At 36.3% G+C, this 13,864-nt stretch overlaps 1 protein-coding gene across 1 annotated transcript in view; it reads right to left on the reverse strand.

The window, feature by feature from the left end:
- Positions 1 to 13,864, reverse strand: part of Atf2 (activating transcription factor 2) — a gene marked incomplete at its 3' end in the record, with an annotated part of 63,051 nt that overhangs the window by 34,185 nt on the left and 15,002 nt on the right. Inside the window, exons 3-4 of the mRNA XM_031373207.1 lie at positions 8,746 to 8,821; positions 5,624 to 5,686 (exon numbers count right to left, since the gene is read on the reverse strand). The remainder of the gene's footprint in view (positions 1 to 5,623; positions 5,687 to 8,745; positions 8,822 to 13,864) is intronic.

Below are 13,864 nucleotides of genomic sequence, written 5' to 3' on the forward strand. Positions count from 1 at the left end.
AACAAAACAAAACAAAACCCAAAACCTAAAAGAAATGGATGGATTTCTTGATGTATATGACCTGCCCAAGTTAAAAATTAAATAATCATTTAAACAGACCCTTTGCCCTAGTGAAATAGAAACAGTAATTAAAGTCAAACAAGAACAAGAACAACAAGAAGCCAGATGGATTCAGCATAGAATTCTACCAGATCAAAGAATTAACACCAACACTCCTCAAATTATTCCACAATATAGAAACTAAAGAACATTTTCTAATTCTTTTTATAAGGCCACTATTACCGTGATATCAAAACCACACAAAGACCTCAAAAAGAGACAGAAAACTCTACACCCTCAATCCTTATGAATACAGAAAAACTCTCAACAAATACTTGCAAACCAAATACAAGAACACATCAAAAGAGTATCCACATGATCAAGTTAGCTCAAATCCCAGAGATGCAGGGATAGTTCAATATATGTAAACTGATAAACATAATCCACCACATAAACAGACTGAAAGATAAAAACTATACAATCATCTCATTAGATGCAGAATGCCTTTGAAAACTACAACATCCTCTCACAATAAAAATCCTGGAGAGACTAGGAATACAAAGGATATACCTCAACACAATAAAAGGATCATTTCAAATAGGCCCACAGCCATATCAATCTAAATGGATTAAAACATAAAGCATATCTACTAAAACCAGTAACAAGACAAGGATCTCCATCTCTCTATACCTATTCAATATAGTACTTAAGTCTTAGAGCAAATAACTGAAGGTCAAGGGAGATACAAATAGGGGAAAAAAGTCAAATTATCTTTACTTGCAGAACATATTCATATATATGTGCATATATATATATGCAGAACATTATATATATAAACATAAATATATATGCAGAATATATATACTTGCAGAACACCCTAAAAACTCCCACCAGGAAAATTTACAGCTGACAAATACAAAATTAAAATGCAAAAATCAGTAGCCTTCCTATATATAAATGACAGACTGAGAAAGAAATCAGGGAAATAGTACCTTGAAAAATAGCCTCAAAAACTAAAATATCTTGGGATCACTCTGAGTAAATGAAAGACCTACATAATAAAAACTTAAAAGAAACTAAAGATATTAGAAAATGGAAAGATCTTCCATGTTATACATTGATTGGTAAAATATTGTAGTGGCTATTCTATCAAAAGCAATCTATAGTTTCAATGCAATCATTATAGAAATGCCAACATAATTTTTCAAAGAAACTGAAAAAAAAAATCTTCAATTATATGGAAATATAAAAGATCCAGGATAGCTAAAAGGATCCTGGATAATACAAGAAGTGCTGGAGGTACCAACATCTCAGATCTTAAATTATATTCTACACCTGCACCAGGAGGCTGAGACAGCAGAACTGACAATTATCTTCCAGGCCAGCCAGGGCTACCTACTAATTTTGGGCCTGTTTACATTATGAATGAAAACTTGCTTCCATTAAACACATAAAAAAATAAGAAAATAACAGAAGAAATGTCTTATTTAATAAGAACTGAGTTTTATTTTATTTTTTCAATTAGCAAGATACAACACCAGAGTCTGGAAGCTCAAAGCAGCAGCAGCAAAATGAGTGACAAAAATTAAGGCCTCAGCATATCATATTTAAACTATAAGAAAATTAAGAAAATATATCTTGTCAGGTGTGTTGGTGCACACATTTAATCCCAGCATTTGGGAGGCAGAGGCAGGTGGATCTCTAAGCAAGTTAAAGGACAGCCAAGGCTACACAGAGAAACTCTGTTGGGGGGGGGGGTGGGCAGGGAAGGAAGAGAAAGAAGAAGCAAAAGAAAAATATCTTGGAGGAAAATCAAAAGCTGAAAGAAAAAAAAAGAGGTAAATATTGATGATCTAAGGATTATTTCTTAGCCAAGCAGGGAGCATGAACTGAGGGTCATAAAGCAACTGTCATTTAATGACTTCCCCTAGTACTGAAAAGACTCACACTTTAGTAATAAAAAAAGGTTACAGCACAAAATGTTGACAGAACAAGTATTGTCTTAATAATTATGGCTTTATGTAGTAAACAACTCAATGTAAACAATATGATTTTAGTTCATCAAACTTCTTTTGTAAGTTGTTAAAATACAGCTACAAATTCTTTGCAGTGCTTCTCATAATATGAGTTTATGTTCTTTCCCTTGACTTGAGGTGTGTTTATAATTATTTCAACTAACAGTGCTGTGGAAATGACACAAGCTTAGGTTCCAAGTCTGATACCCTCTGTCTGGTCATGCAGAACTTGCTTAGTCTTCAAACACTCAGGTCATTCTAGGTTAGAGTCTTATTATCATGATGAAAGAGACCATTCCAAACTCCCATGTGGAGGTTTATTTATCAAGAAACAGACAGATGCTATACTGTACTATGTCAACTTCTTGACCTACATAATCTGTATTGTTTTGTCACAACTAGGTTTGGAACATATCTGTATATGTATGACTTATCTCAGTAACACATACTTTCAATCTTCTTAAAATTTTTACAAACCAGGGCTAGAGATAGTGAGGTAAAAAAAAGTGATTTGTTTGCAAATCTAATGTCTTGCTCAACAAAATAAGATGGTTGAATTTTCATATTTGCTTCTTATATTCAACCTGATGTACCTCATATTCAGGTAGCTTATGGAGAAACTCTTACTTCTATATTCTTTTATAAAAAAGATTTATTTATTTATTTGTTATATGTAAGTACACTGTAGCTGTCTTCAGACACACCAGCAGAGGGCGTCAGATCTCATTACATGTGGTTGTGAGCCACCATGTGGTTGCTGGGATTTGAATTCAGGACCTCCGGAAGAGCAGTCAGTGCTCTTAACTGCTGAGCCACCTCTCCACACTCCACTTGTATGTTCTTAAAGAATGAAAGCAAAAAAGGGCAAATAACAAATTAGTATTTATTATGACAGTGGCTTTTACTACAGACTTCAGAAAGGACATGTGGGACCCATATAAGTTCTTGAACAACTTTATAGAAATTGATAGTACAGTTTACTATTTTTTTTTAAATATATCACTCTTAGAAAAGTATTAGATAAGCCAGATTTTTTAGACACACACTGTTAAGTAAGACAGTTTCTCTTGCCATGAAACAAGCAAGCACAGTTGAGCAGAGGAAACCCAGAGGCCCTTCTGCTGCCAAGCCACTAAATGTTCAAGTATGTGGTAGACAGATGGGAAAGACAAGTGAAACAGTTTGAGCATTATGAAGACAGGTAGAACTAGAGGGTGAAGAGGAACAGTCTGATGTGAGTAGCTTGTCTAGTCACCTGAGGCCACGGTGAAGTCTCAGCCCATGCTGCTGCTAAGGGCCAGGTCTGGTCCTGTGGCCAGGCAGCATCAGGGGTCTATGTCCATGTTTGTGGCTCATATTACCACTGAAGACTATGCAGACGTCCCTGGCAGCCCCTCACTGTCTGTGGCACTCCAGAGAGCTAGCCCCGCCACTTGCCAGCTATAGCATTCAGGAAGGAGGGCCTTGCACCTTGACTCAGCAGTACAGTTGAAGTGGTTCTGGTGGCAATGGGGTGAATGAGCTGGCCAGAAGGGTGTAAGAGCTAGTCCTGTGACTTGCCAGCTGATTAATGAGTTAGCTGGGACAGTGCTGGAGAGCTCCCCCTGGTGGTGTGTGTGCATTGGTGGTGGGGTAGCCGGAGAGGTGGTGGGCTGACCAACTCAACTATGACTCAGGCCCAGATTCAGGGTTGGCCTACTCTAGGCGTGTACTTCATTTATGAACTGCTAGACCATGTGAAAGGCCAGTGTTGCAGATCCAAACCTATAGGATCTTCAGGACACAGAATATCTGAGAGGAGTTCCAATGAAAATCCAGTATTGATAGTATAGCAGAAGGCAGAGGCCTCAAACCAGATAAACGAAGTCATTGCAATGTACATTTGCAAGTAAAGATGTGTGGATAAAAGGGTGTAGTGTATGACACATTGTAACACATGGCAGCTTAAGATTTTTTTACATTTTATTTTGTTTGTTTTTCTTTTGGGGGATGTTGTAAGGGCAGAAGATAGATACAAAAGGAAACAAGTGAGATTGGGGTGAATGATGTGAAATTCACAAAGTATCAACAAAAAGTTAAAAAAAAAAAATAGAAGCTAGTTAGTTTCCCTCACCAGCAATGGTGTGGAAGTCCATGATCCATGTTCCTGCTGACTATAAAGGGCAAGGAAGCTACTGTTGCTGTGGTATTATTGATGACTACAGACTCACAGTTGAGAGACATATAAGGTCTATACCTTACACTACACCCTGCCCACAAAAGTAACAGCCTACGTAGAAAGCCATGGAAGAGAAAAATGTGATAAGGATGCTGAAGAGTAGCTCTCCACAGTTGGGGAAGGACTCAGTTTTAAGGAGCTAATCATCAGGAGTTTGACCATGCTCCAGTGACTATAAGGGTAACACAAATTGGAGGGTTTTCTCCTCCCTTTTTATTTATTTTTGGGGGGAAGGGTCCAGAAAGGTAGGGAGTAGACCTTGGAAGACTAGGAATTAAGTGTGATCTGGGTTCATGATGTATATAAGTCTCAAATAATTAATAAAAATATTATGGAAAGAAAAAGAATATCAGTTCCTCAATATCTACTGTTCTGGGAAGTATTGTTTTATTTTATCTTATTTTTGAATCAAGGTCTCATGTAGACAAGGCCACCCAGCTTTGAGTGCCTGATGCTGACAGCTTCTTTTATTTACTTATTTTCTTAAATGTATATTTTTTTTTTCTTTTTCTTCTCTTTTTTTTGAAAAAGAGTATCACAATGTAGACCATGCTGTCCTGGATCTCATGGAATCTGCCTGCCACCCAAGTGCCAGGATTAACGCCACGCCTGATCCTTAAGTTTATTTTTAATTTGATTCCTTTGAGAATTGGAATACAAATACTACATTTACATCACCCCTCTCTTCTCTGGAAGAGGCTATGCACGCCTTCTTCCCCCCTCTTTTTTTCAAGACAGGGTTTCTTTGTGTAGCCCTGGCTGTCCTGGAACTCACTCTGCAGACCAGGCTGGCCTCGATCTCAGAAATCCACCTGCCTCTGCCTCCCAAGTGCTGGGATTAAAGGTATGTGCCACCACCGCCCAGCTTTCATCACCCCTCTCTTAACTCTCCTCTAACTCCTCCTGTTCCCCCCTTCAAATTAATTTATTTTTAATGTGGTCAATCACACTGAATTATTCACAAGTAGAATGTTTGAACAATCCCATTTGGAGATATAAATAGCCTGATTTTATTTGCTAATATTCTGTTTGGAATTTGTTTTATATTCATGTTCATCAGAAATACTACTTTGTGCCAGTTTAGGCTGGTATTAGGGCTGGAGAGTTGGCTCAGTGTTTAAGAGCACTTGTTCAATTCCTAGCACCTACAAACTCATAAGCATCTATAATTCCAGTCCAAGGAAGTCTGGTGCCTCTTCTGGCTTCTGCAGGCACACCAGCCATGCATGTGGTCCATATACATATATATAGATAGATAGAGATGCAGGCAATATATAAATAATAAATAAATAAATCTTTATGTGAAAAATAAGTGTATTAATTCTTCCTTAAATATTTGAAAAGAACTCACCAGTGAAGCTATATGAGCCTGGGGTTTTCTCTGTGGGAAAGTTTTAAGTCATAAATCCAGGATCTTTAAATAGATACAAATTAAAACATTTATATTAGTTTTATTTTCCAGGAATTTTTCCATTTATGCTTTCAAATATACTGGCCTAATTATTAATAACATTCTCTCACTTTTTTCCATCTCCATTAGATCCAGAGATCTCCTCTTTAAATTAGTAGTATTCTTACTTTTTTCTTTGTCTTTAATCAGTTTTCCTGAGAGGTTAATTCACTTCCTTACTTTAAAAATTTGGCTTTCCCATTTATTCCATTATATCCCTGTTGTCTAACTACCCAATGAGAGTTATACTAGGTCAAATATTTAAAAATAAATCTCGTGAAAATCATAAACTATACATCTGAAAACAAAAAACTCAACCCCAGACCAAAAATATATTTTCACAAGTAACTAACGAAGGTCTAGATAAATGTAAGCTATACTATATTCACACACTGTAAGAGCCAGTGAGATGGCAGTTCTGTTCCAAGTAGTATCTTTCAGATCAAGGTCAGTCACAACCAAAATCTCAGCAGGTTTTGAATGGGAGGAGGGGGAGATTTGATTTTAAGATTTATAAAGGGCAAAGATCCAAGAACAAGCAAGCTAATCCTGAATGACAATACTCAAGCTTTAGAGTTTATAAAAACAGGATATTATTATATCAAGAGCCAGTATAAAAAGCAATAACTAAGATAGGGTAGTTATCAGGCAAATAGTAACCATGTAAAGCAATAGTAAAGAATTGAGTCTAGAAATAGATAAACACATAAGATCACTTGACTTGTACAAAGGCTTCACTCTTAACTACATTTCAGTAGAAGAAATGATCTTTTCCAAATTTGGTTTTACAATTTTATATCAAAAATATCTGACTTCACTAGTAGTTGGCGAATCTTCTAGCTAAATGGTTCCAAAAACATATACTCTCCAGGGATATTAGTAGTTTCAGAAAATAGATTATAGCCAAATAAATTTAGGACATGTTGTATATGGGCTTCTTTTTTCTTTGAGAGTTTTTAAAGCTATGTTGAATCAAGAAAAAAACAAAAACCACAAATCTTACCTTTCACCATCTCACATCACACAAATCAAGTCCAGAGATAAGAGTTAGAACAATAATGATAGCAAGTTTCATGATTTGATGTAGGCAAATTTTTCTTTTATTAAAAATACTTATGTTTACTTCATAATTGTAAGTCTTTTGCCTGCATGTATGCATGCTGTTTGTGTGTGATGCCTCCAGAGACCAGAAGAGAGCACCAAATCCCCTGGAGTTACAGTGAGTGGCCATCTAGATGCTGGAAACAAAACCTGAATTCTCTATAAGAAGAGCAAATACTCAACTGCTGAGTCATCTCTCTAGCACCAAAAGTTTCTTTAAAAAACTTTTAAATCTGAGAAGGTTACATACCATCAAAGAACTATTTATTTAAAAATCACTAAGTAGAGGGAGAGAATTCAAAGAAAGCAAGCTACAACAACATAGTGAGACCCTGTCTCAAAACAGCACCACAAGACTGGGAGAAGATGGGGCATTTACAGTGTTTAGATCACACTGACAGAACACACTGGGTGAACAACAAAGTTGAAATAAAACATTCTTGCAGAGGATGAAGAGAGGCATCAGAACTGAATCTTGTAAAACGTCTTTATCCCAAGAACAAGAAAACATAAAACATATGAGGCAACATCTATTAAGACACTACCCACTCACTCATGGGGAAAGAGGAACAGCAGAGGGGGGGACTTTTTAAAAAAAAAAAATTAAGTCAAAAATTGATAGTATGGTATGAAATTTACATTTAAACAAAATTCTTCACATACATCTAACATGCTTAAAAAGGTTTTACGATGTAATTCTAGATGTAGGTTTGGACAATACTAAAAAGTAATGGATCTTATGATTTAAGACAGTATTTTGGACATCAGTTAACCTAAAAGTTGTGTCCTCATACAAAAGTTAATTTCCTGAGACCAGGGTTTGTGAAGTCATTCAACCCTTGAATTGACCCAGTGGAATTTGTGTTGTTAACTGAACCTGCTACACACACACACACACACACACACACACACACACACACACACACACACACACACACACACAGAGGCTCCAGAGTTTCCACCTGAAGAGCACTCATCCTTCTCTCCCAACTCCCACAGGCTCTCCTGCAATACATGAGCCAGTGGCTTGGATGGACAAACATATTTATATATTTGTAACTGGAAAAAGGTTTTTCCCCTCCAATTTCAGGAATTAGCACCTCTAAGGCAGAATGGTCTGCCTGTACATATTGAGAGAGGGACTTTTTAAGTTTAAATGACTTACTAACAAACAATTTTGATCCTAATTTAATCCAAATACAACTATAAAGTAATATATCTGGATCAAGATTACTTTCCTGCTTCAGAATTTCCACTTAAAGATCCAAGTGAATCCTTTTAACAACTTATAACGTTTTTTAAAGCAGGGCACTTGTATGATCCTAGTACCTGGGAAGCTAAGCCAAGAGAATTTGAGCATATAGCATTTAAAAAAAAAAAAGATTTATTTGTTTATGTTTATGAGTAAACTAGCTCATCTTCAGACTGTAGCTGTCTTCAGACACACCAGTAGAGGGCATTGGATGCCTATTACAGATGGTTGTGACCTTTAAAAGAACAGTCAGTGCTCTTAACCGCTGAGCTATCTCTCCAGCCCGAATATATGGCATTTTTTAAGTGTTGCTATTTGAACACTTCCTCACATCTTATATCACCAAGAACTCATTTTAGAAGACATTAAAACCATAAAACATATATTTGGATGACTTTTTTTCTTAAGGCAGGGTATTGGTATATAGCACAGACCTTGATACTGCGGTGGTTCTATCTATGTAATGGGATTATAGACCTGTGCCATTACACCAGTTATTTTAATGCTCTTAACTTGATAATTTAGAAACAAGTACCAACTGAAAACTAATAAGATGCTTCAGATTTAGGGAAAAAGGATTCAAATAGTAATCTAGTAAATACAATTTATGAAAAATAAGTTTCATAACTTATAAAACATGGTGCAAAATATTATCATATCATGCACTTACCTGGCAGAATTCACATGCAACTTGAATTTCATTAAGTTAAACAGTTTATCATGTCCTCTGTTTCATGGCAAAGACACTAAAAGACAAAAATGGTTTTATACTGTTATAAACAGCCTTGAAATACTTCTGGAAATGCATTGCCTTTTGCAAATGAAAGCACTCAATCAAATGAAATCAACATGACTTAATAAAAAAAATCAAGAGTCTTTATAATGATAAAGTAATTTTGAAATACAACAACTCCCATAAATGAATTAGTCATATTAATCCATCCAGTTTCATCAAAGAGTTAAGAAAGGAAGAAGTATTTCATTTATCCCTTAGGGCCTGGTTAGTCAGCAGTCATTAAAACAACAATTTTTCTCATACCTTTGAAGTTGAAAAGAAAAACCAGCCCTAAGCCAGGCTTGGTGGTATGTTCCTAAACTAAAATCACCACTTAAGGGAGGCTGAGACAGGAGGATTGTGATCATCCCTGGGTTACACAGAAATATCTTGTTACAAAACAAAACAAGAAAAGAAATTCTCACTCTTTCTCTGTACTTCAAAAGTTCTACTTAGAAATCTTTTAATTAAAAAGAAAAATGAAAAAGAAAAAAAAAAGAAAATTGACTTGTGATCAGATTCTCAGCATTCATCAAAATTTATTTATTCTTGAAATATAAATTCTCTGTAAAATTTTCTCTTTTCTAATGTTACCACTTATTTAATGTTAGCTTAAATATAAGCACCATATTAAAACTAGCAATGTAAATGCCCATTTAATAAAATCTACCAACTCTTGAGCCAGGCAAGGTGGCACACACCTTTAATACCAGCACTTGGAGAGGCAGAAGTAGGTAGATCTTTGAGTTCTAGAACAGCCTGGTCTACGAAGCAAGTTCCAGGACAGACTGAGCTACAAAAAGAAACCCTATCTGGAAGAAGTAAAGGGAGGTGAAACTGCTGTCAGGACACAATATACGAGAGAATTTTTTAAAAGTTTAAAAATCTGCTAACCCTTTACATGTATGAAACATGTGCATGTAGATATATGTGAATGTCGACATACATACACTTTGCATGTCTTATTTTTTTGAAATAGGTTCTGTCACTGAACTTGGAACTGAGCTCAGAACTCATTCACTGGGCTAGGCTGGCTAGCCATGAACTTTAGGGATCAACCCTTCTCTGTGCCCACTCGATCCCCAGTGCTAGGGTTAGAAGTGTGCTCCTGCATTTACTAGAGGTACTTTACTGACTGAGCCATCTCCCCCATCCCAACTCTTCTTTGTCTTCCTCTCCTGTCTTCAGTCAAAGACAATTAAACAGAATTCTCACATCAAATAAATTAGTGGTGTAAAGGAAAACCTATATTTTTCATAATTTATGTATGTTCAATGTCTTGCTCAAAAAAGGGAGATAAATCCATGCAGAAATATATAATTGGCTATATAATATTGAGTCCTGGAGCAAAGACTATCCTAGTTTAGGAGATGGGAAGAAGAAACTGTCTTTCTTTACTCCAGGTAAAACTGGTAAGGTTCTATTTCTCTACTCAGATCCAACTGTACAATGGTGTCTATGAAGAGGAAGAACACTAGAACAATCCAGAGAACATCTCATCATGCTTCTGTCATTACCAACAGAATGTAAGCTCAGGCCAGGGCAAGGCAGGTATCTGTGGGCTAGCTACCTAATGCTGCACTCAGCAAAATACAAGAAACATGTAAATATTAACTATGTACAGACAAACTGATAGTTCTAAAGATGCTTCTTAAGGAACTGACCCTTGGTACCTCCAGTGCCACTGTTTTCCTCCAAATAAGTTCCTTACCTACACAGCTACTTTCCTAGCCAACTGACATGAATACCCATTTTCTTTTATTACTATTGTGTAACACCTAGTAGAGACTGCTATAAATACTACAGTTCAAGCATCTACATACAGAAATGCTAACATTTCTGCTAAGAGATTCTAAGTGTTATCTCTTTGATAATCTAAGTGAATCTCAAACCTCTAAATCGGGTTCATCATGTTTTCACAGCAAGGTTGAAAATATCTTTATATAACAGAAGCTGCCAAGGGAGCTTATGAATGGCTTGTGGAGTACATGACTTGAAGTTCGAAATTATGAAGAATCGAAAATATAGTATTCTCATTCCTAAGGAAATTGTAAATAGTTGCATTCTGATGCTTTAGTACTGGTGAAGACACAAATACCTGGCACTTGTGGTGTATGTCAGTGATTAACCACACCAAGTAGCAAAGAACTGCGTTTGAGGTTTTTAAATGTTAGCCAAGTGTTGTTATGTGAGAAGGAAGTAGTCCTACAGATCTTACATCTAAGAATGAACAGACTATTTTCAGAGTCTAAGCTTTAACTTAATCATAGTGTGGTTTGATAAAAGGGGATAGTTACACTATACTTTCAAGAGTATAGTAGAAAATAAGTTCAATGATTTGTTTACCATAAATATTCAAATGGAAGTCACTGCCTTTTTTCTTTAAAACAAAAGCAAGATGTAGTAGAGATGGTTTCAATGATAAAGTGGTATTACTTCAGGCTTCCAATCCCTCATTTTGGTTAGAGACTCTAAATCTCCTGACCAGCAATAACTTAAAGAATACTTTATACAAATTTATAGCTGCTAAAATATATAAAGCAATAATATCAAAAGAAAAGATCTTATAAACACAGGGTAATAATTCCATATTAAGAACTCATTAACCTTTTTCATTGATATATTTCTAAGTTATTCTATATGTAAAAACATGAAGCATCACTTTATTCCCATCTGACTGATATAGAAATTGGTATAAATAAATTGAAATAGCTAGCGGTTGTGGTTTATGCAGGAAGAACATCTTGAGTTTAAAGTCTGCTTGGGCTACACATTGAGTTCTAGGTCACAACCTGGGCAACAGTGTAAGACTTGTTTCAAAACAATATCCAAACAAAACCAGCCAAAAACTGTGAGATAGGCTGAGTAAGGTCTCATAATCTTACTCCTTGTTCAATGGTTCAGTATACCATAGATTGAGAGCTAAGGTATATTAACCAACCCTATCACTAAACTGTTGAAATGTATTCATCTATGAACATAAAATAAGATGATGATTAAAGCTAAATATCCACAAATGTAAGCTAAAATTAAAGCACCTTGCCAGACCATGAAAACCTAAATAACATAAACTTGAGAATAAAAAATTTGAAATTACCCTACGTCATTCAAAAAGAGCAAAACACTTAAAGTTCACACCTTAATTGGTTTTTCTGAAAAATCACAAGTTCCTTCTGAAAATACATACTAAATTGCACCTGTTGAACTTAGTGAGAGAATTTAAATTTATTCCCACTAGAGCAAGTATGTGTGGAGGGAGCATGCAAGAATCACCTAGAATATCAACATTTCAACATTCAGAGACAACTGCTATTATGAGTCCACAGCATGTATTTCAATCTTGTCAATATATGAAAATATGTAACTTTTAAAATCATATCATTTTATAGCTTTAAAATGTAACTATCTAAATTTTGCCATACTATTCAATAGTAATGGTGCTAAATATTAAATGGCACTTTCTTTTCTTTATTTTTGAGATAATATCTCACTATCTACCTCTGGCTAGCCTGAAACTTGCTCTGTATACCACAGCCTTGAACTTTGAACAATTCTCTCACTATGCCTTCCACATCCTAGAATTATAGAAAGGAGCCACAATGCCTATCATTTTCAATAGCTATATTTTATCAAATAATGTAGGTATGATATATTTAAGATATGAGTCCAAAATTCTCCTTGACTATAGATGATTATGGTGTGTACGTGCATGTGCCTGTGAGTTAATCAGGACTAAACCCAGGGATGTGTACATGCTAAGCAAGTGCTCTAGCACTGAGTTATACTCAGTGCCACAGGCTTTACTTATATGGATTTCAGACCATGTGTTCCAAGTTTAGTAGTCTTTTAAAATTTATTTTTAAACAATTTATCTGATGATGTTTCTATCCCCAAAGTACCTAGCCAGTTCTGAAGATGGTCTAGGAAGACTAACAAAGGAAGTTATCTTAGTCAGGGTTTCTATTCCTGCACAAACATCATGACCAAGAAGCAAGTTGGGGAAGAAAGGGTTTATTCAGCTTACACTTCCACGCTGCTGTAAGTCAGGACTGGGACTCAAGCAGGTCAGGAAGCCAGAGCTGATGCAGAGGCCATGGAGGGATGTTCCTTACTGGCTTGCTTCCCCTGGCTTGCTCAGCTTGCTCTCTTATAGAACCCAAGACTACCAGCCCAGGGATGGCACCACCTACAATAGGCCCTCCCCCCTTGATCACTAATTGAAAAAATGCCCCACAGCTGGACCTCATGGACGCATTTCCTCACCTGAAGCTCCCTTCTCTGTGTTAACTCCAGCTTGTGTCAAGTTGACACACAAAACCGGCCAGTACAGAAGTGATGCATGACTGGGCCTTCTCAAAGGGAAAATACAAGCTAGTTGGCTATGGTATTTCACACAGAGGAGGTAACATATTGAACCAAAATAAAACAGATCCCTGAGTGGGCAAAGCACTGGCTGTGTAAACATGAAAATCTGAGTTTGAATCCACAGAGTATATGTAAAGCCAGGCAAGATAGTAGTACCCATTAGTAATCATAATGATCCTCTAGTGAGACAGGAGGCAGAAAGAAAAAACCTTTAGAAGCTCATGGGCCAACTAGCCTTGCATTCCGTGTGTGTGTGTGTGTGTGTGTGTGTGTGTGTGTGTGTGTGTGTGTGTGTGTGTGTGTGAGAACCTTTATTTTAAACAAAGTAAAAGGCAGGGACCAGCAACTGAAGTTGTCCTCTGATCTTCACATGAGGTGGTGGCGTATGCGTATTCATCTTATGAACATGTGTGCTCATGTATACACACATACATCACACAGCAGTGGTAATAATAATCATCATCATCATCATCATCATCATCATCATCATCATCATCATCATCCACTGAGATCTAAGATCTTCTTATGGCCGATGTATGGGATTTCAGATTAGGTGAAACAATATAAGCCAGAATAATCAAATGCTGAGGGTCTTTAAAACTCCAAAAATAGGTGATGGATAGATGGCTCAGTGGTTAAGAGGACCTGG

Source organism: Mastomys coucha, unplaced genomic scaffold, assembly GCF_008632895.1.
Source record: "Mastomys coucha isolate ucsf_1 unplaced genomic scaffold, UCSF_Mcou_1 pScaffold15, whole genome shotgun sequence".
Lineage (NCBI taxonomy): Eukaryota > Metazoa > Chordata > Mammalia > Rodentia > Muridae > Mastomys > Mastomys coucha.